Genomic DNA, 5,528 nt, shown 5'->3' with positions numbered 1-5,528 from the left:
AGAGCCACCCAGGACCCGACCATCTCCCCTCCTATATCTCCCACCCAGGACTCTGTACTACCCATCTGCCTCCCATATATCTCTTCCCAGCCTATCCAGGACTGCCTGAATCCCCTCAAGGAGTCCTCAGCTCCCTGTGCCTCTCATATCTCTCCTATGTCTCCCTTCCATGAGGCCCCCAGGACCCTGTACCCCCTGTATCCCCCCCCATTTCTCCAGCCATATCCCCACTCGGGACCCCATAGCTTCCTGTATTCCCTCATATTCCCCCCATATCTCCCCCTATTTCCCCTACCAGACCCCTGAAGGACCCTCTCAGCCCCCTCCAGATAGCCAGAGATCCCCCGAGCCCTGCCCTAGGACTGCCCCAGGATGGCTTGTACCTGATGGTGGAGAGCCAGTGTCCCCCATATCTTCCCCCACAGAGCCCCCAGGATCCTCCCCAGATCCCCCCCGGCAGTGGAGTGCCACCCACCGAGGATGAGGGTGTGGGAGGGGGGTGGAAGACCATGGAGTAGCTGGTGGTGGGCAGGTGGAGGGCTTCCCCCTCCCCAAAGCCCCAACCACTCCCAAGGGCCCCCCCTCACAGCGGGAACTGGAACAGCTCTGAGGAGAAAACATCCTCAGATGTGCAGCCTGGGGAGGGGACCCCAAAATCAGGAAGGGACCCTGGACCCTAAGAAGTTGGGACCCCTAAAGCCCCCACCCAGATGAGAGGAGAAAATGGCCTGAGCTGTGTGGTCCCCGCCCAAAAATCAGGAGGGGCCCCAAAATCAGCCTCCCCAGCCCCCTCCACACCTCCGAAGATATAGAGCAAGTCGCCCACCAGCCACCCCAGCCCTCCCATATCTCCCCTATTCCAAATGTCCTCCAGCCCCCCCAGATCCCCTGAAGCTCTCCCAGCCCATTTAGCCCTGCCCAAAGTTCCCCAGAGCTCCCCTCAGACTCCCTGAAGCTCCTCCCCATCTCCAAACAAGGAGACCCAGTTGTCTCCCAGCCCTTCAAAAGCCCCCAACCACCCGTCCCCAAATTCCTCCAGCACCTCCAACCCCTCCAGCCCCCCTCCATCCTGTAGAACCCCAAAACCTTCCCTAAACCCCCCTAGAACGCCCCTCAGGGCTCCTCCTGACCTCCAGTCATGTAGAGCTGCCAACCCCAGCCCCCCAGACGCCACCACCTTGCCCCCATTCTGAATTTTCCCTGACTCCCCCAAACTCCCCAGGCCCCCTTGTCTTGTAGCTGCCCCAAATCCCCCTAGGATTCACCCAGGACCCCCGAGCCCCCTCCCCACCTCCAAACACATAGAGCCATTCATCCACCAGTGCAGCAAGGGTTGGGGGGTCTCTGGGGAGGTTTTGGGGGTCTGGAGAAGGTGACATCACCTTCATCACCTTTATACAGTTACATCACCGAGATACATGCATATTCGTGTGTTTTGTACATTAGTCAAACATTCTTTTGAACTTTCTGAAGTTTCGGGAACTCCTTTGTTTGATTTCTTCACACTCCGGCTTGTCTGCATAACATCCTGGGTATCAGGTCAATATATTTTATTTCTTCTTGTGTCTCCATCCTGCTGTTTTACATCCTCTGTTAAGGATTTAGTGTGTCCTCCTTAAATGGAACATGGCATTCTCTAATTGTCCTCCGGTGCTCTGGTTTGTGTGACGGTTATCTTATCACTTGGACGGGTCGGTCAGTGGACGGCCTTACATTGTTCTTCTTAGCTACACAAAAGCCTTTTCTATTCTACAATACGTTCATCACACTCTTATTTCCATAACTGCTACACAGATATTATATTCATTACACTATTTCTATGAGCAATACAGTGCACACTTAAGCTGATAGATTCTATTATATTCACAAGCAGCTAAAAAGAGTTACAATTGGTACTATTTCTAAATACTTATAATCACTGACCACATGCAAAAGCTAATACGTAAAGGTGAAAGCCAATATTATGTAGTCATTTTACACAGACTTTTGCTGCAATTTTGTTCAGGTTTAATGAACCTTTGGAATTTTAAAAGTGAGCATAATTTCTCACAAAGTTAATATTCAAAACCCTATTAAGTCTTTATTCTTCTTCCCTGAGAAGAAGTCCATGGCAATTAGTAAAGCTTTCTAAAATAAATTAATGGATTCAGCTGATTGCAATGATCATGGCTTGTGTGTCTTACAGAGGGCACATACTAAGGGGGACACGGATAGGCGGATCGGGAAGTCCCGAGTACCTCCCAAGTAGCTCAGCCAAGGGGGAAAGGGACTGAGGAGAAAATGCAGCCAGGAAAGGAGAAAAGAAGGCTGCTTGCTCCAGCTAATTGAGAGAGACCCTGATGGACTCCCTCCCTTTGTTCCAGCCAAGGGACTTTTACAGGACTCCTCTGTCTCCTTTGTGGACACGACCCTCGAGCCACGTGAATTTGACGCTCTGGGCGGTGGGGGGTGCTGGAACTCCACTACCTGGGCAGGGGGGAGAATAAACCAGCATAAACCAGTCCAGACTGGGGCAGCTGGGCAAAGTTCAGAGTCACAAGGGGCCACTGGCAGCGAGGCAGGGGAGCGGCGGCAGTGATGGGCAAGGGGAGGGCGGGGAGGAGTTCCGGCCTCAGCCCAACCCCCCTCAGTGAGTGACAACGGGGAAAAGTGCCCTCAGGGATTGGCTGGGAGGGTACGCAAAATGACCCCAAAAAGCCTCAAAACCTCCTCGAAATTTACACAAAACTGACCAAAATGGAATAAATTTGAATAAGTAGGAAATATTTAAGGCTATATTTTAGTTCCATTTAGACAATGGAGTGTGGGAAAGGCAGACTGTGCACTGAAACGTGGCAAGGCCAAGAAAAACCCCAAAGGCCCTTTAAGAATCCCTGAAAATTAAGTAAAATTGAGTAGAGGCATAATAAATATCAATAAATATAAATCAGTTAAAGCCATAATTAACATATCAGTATAAAAGGGGGACGTGTAATATGGGGCTTGGGGTGCTCAAATGCCTCAAGAAAGTACCAGGAAACCCCAAGCACCACATTCCCCTCATGCTTGGGCTGGCTGTTGAGCAGCTCAAGTAGAAGAGTCCTCCAGGAACTGAAGGGAGCAGCAGCCCTCGTGCTGAGGCACAGCCTGTGGAAAAAGGGCTCGGTGGCCCAAATGTGTGCTTTGGAAATCAGAGTTGGGTTCCTAAATCCCCTTGGAACTCTCTCTAACAGACCTGTGGTGGCTGAGGGATGTCCGTGGGAAGGCTTTGCCAGCCTTGAACTGGACCTGTTGATCATCTGAGCTCTGCTCTGTGTGGGAGCCTGTTCCCTTCCCCTTGCCCCAGGGCAGAGAGTTGGTGAGGGCTGGAGTTGGAGGCTGTGTCTGCCCCGAGAGCCGGTACCGTGGGGCTGCAGGTGCTCCTGCCAGCGTGGGCTTGTCTGAGCCGGGCCTTGTGCCTCTTTCAGGTGTCCCTGCTGCAGTCACAGCTGGCCCAAGACCGACAGGACCACCGGCAGAACTACACTGAGAGCTGTGCAAGGACCAGGCAGGAGCTGTCAGACCTTCAGCAGGAGCTGTCCTGCTCCTTTGCAGCTCTGCTCAAGGAGCCCAAAGCTGCTCTTGTGGAAGCAGACACTTGAAGCTGCATCGGTCTCTGAACCTTAACTTGGCAGTGACATCCAGGGGCTGTCCGTCTCTGGAGAGACAGGCCCTGCAGAAGGCAGGTGCAGCTCTTCTCTTCCACGCAGGATTTGTGCCCTGCTCAGAAGCCAATTCCTGTCAACTGGGGCACAAAATTCCTCCCTAGGTCACAGATGAACGCTATCGAAGATGAGGGCAAAAAATACCTGCCAAAGCTTTTACAAGCAGGCTCATTTAGTTCTTGAAGGTCTGTTCCTAGAGAGGAATCTCTGATGTAAGCAGCAAGACTTTTCTTCTGCCTAGAAAACCTAGTGATATATTGCCAAACAGAGAGCAGAGAAAAAAAATGCACCTGTGGTTGTCTCAGCATTCTTAATCACTTTTATGAGCCTTAAACACTGCAGCTCTTGGCATTTCTCTGTAGGAATTTGAAAAGCCCCTGAAACACCATTCTTCCTCCTCATGCGGCTGTTCTAAAGGCAAAGCTTTACTTTCCATGAATATTTGTAAGCAGCAAGAACCTTTGCAGGCTTTTTCTTCCATCTCTCCTTTGTCAGGAAAGACAGAAGAATTCCTGTAACTCAGGAACCAAGCGCATCCCTAAAGAGCCTGCAGGTCTTGAGAACGCTGAGCCTTAAAACTGACACTGTCTGCACCAGCAACTTTGAACTCATGTTATGAGCCAGGTCCCTGCCCAGCTGCCCAACAGGGCTCTGGAGACACGGGGGAGGCAGGGCCCGTGCCAGTGGTATAAATAAATTTGTTTTAATAGGCCGGCTTAATAATAGTTCATCGTTTTAATGAGTTGTAATGAATTGCTAATTAATATAATTAATTGTTGGAATTGATGTAGTAAGTTGCAAAGTTAAAGGTATTGTCGGTCAAGTGTGCGTGCATAGCTGTCAATCACGGAAAAGAGGGGTCGGAAAAGGTGTCAAGGCAAGAATCTTCTAGACGGGTTACATCATGGAGCGATGTCAGCAACTCAACCTATGACTGGGAGACTAACCAGCCAATAGTGCCTCAGAATTCCAGGATGATAGGCCAGGAATGCGCTGTCTTATGGAGCAACCAGCTACCAGGAGGTGGACCAATCAACAAGTGGATCAAAAGTGCACCAGTCTTGCACCTTTCAGAGACTTTAAAAACCCCTGGGTGCCGAGCACCCGGGTCTTTCTGCAGAATCAGTATCCACAGAAACTCCCTGTGTAGCACAGAGTTACTTGGATCTCTGACTTGCCCCTGAGGCCCTGGGCTTATCCTGGGGCCTCGTCTTCAGTTGTCTTGGTTTTTAATAAACAGGCCCAGGCCTTTTAAAATGTCTTGGCTCCAGTTCGCCTGTTTTTAACACCAGGACCGGCAGGAAGATGGGATGGGGGGAGAGCCAGGGAGGGCATCTCCAAGAGCCCCTGGAATGCTGGGCTATGGACCCTGGTAACCATCGCAAAGGCTGTGGAATGTTGGGAGTTGGAGCCTGACAACTGTCACAAAGGCCATGGAATGTTGGGGGTTGGAGCCTGACAACTGTCACAAAGGCCATGGAATGTTGGGAGTTGGAGCCTGACAACTGTCACAAAGGCCATGGAATGTTGGGGGTTGGAGCCCAAGAACTGTCACAAAGGCCATGGAATGTTGGGGCTTAGACCCTGGCGACAACCAACAGCTCCTGGCTATTGGGGTTTGGACCCTGGAGCTGTCAACAGCTCATGAGCTTTGGGGCTTGGACTTTGCAAAGGCCAAGGGCACTTGGATAGTGTGCTATTGACCCTGCAAAGGCCAAGAGCCTTTGGATATTGGGGTTTACACCCTGCAAAGGCCAAGGGCCTTTGGATATTGGGGTTTAGACCCTGCAAAGGCCAAGGGCCTTTGGTCATTGCTGTTTACTCTCTGCTCGTGCCAAGGGGAGG

This window comes from Anomalospiza imberbis, chromosome 17, assembly GCF_031753505.1.
Source record: "Anomalospiza imberbis isolate Cuckoo-Finch-1a 21T00152 chromosome 17, ASM3175350v1, whole genome shotgun sequence".
NCBI classification, from domain to species: domain Eukaryota; kingdom Metazoa; phylum Chordata; class Aves; order Passeriformes; family Viduidae; genus Anomalospiza; species Anomalospiza imberbis.
The sequence above is the reverse complement of the archived record's forward strand: the minus strand, read 5'-3'. Positions refer to the sequence as shown.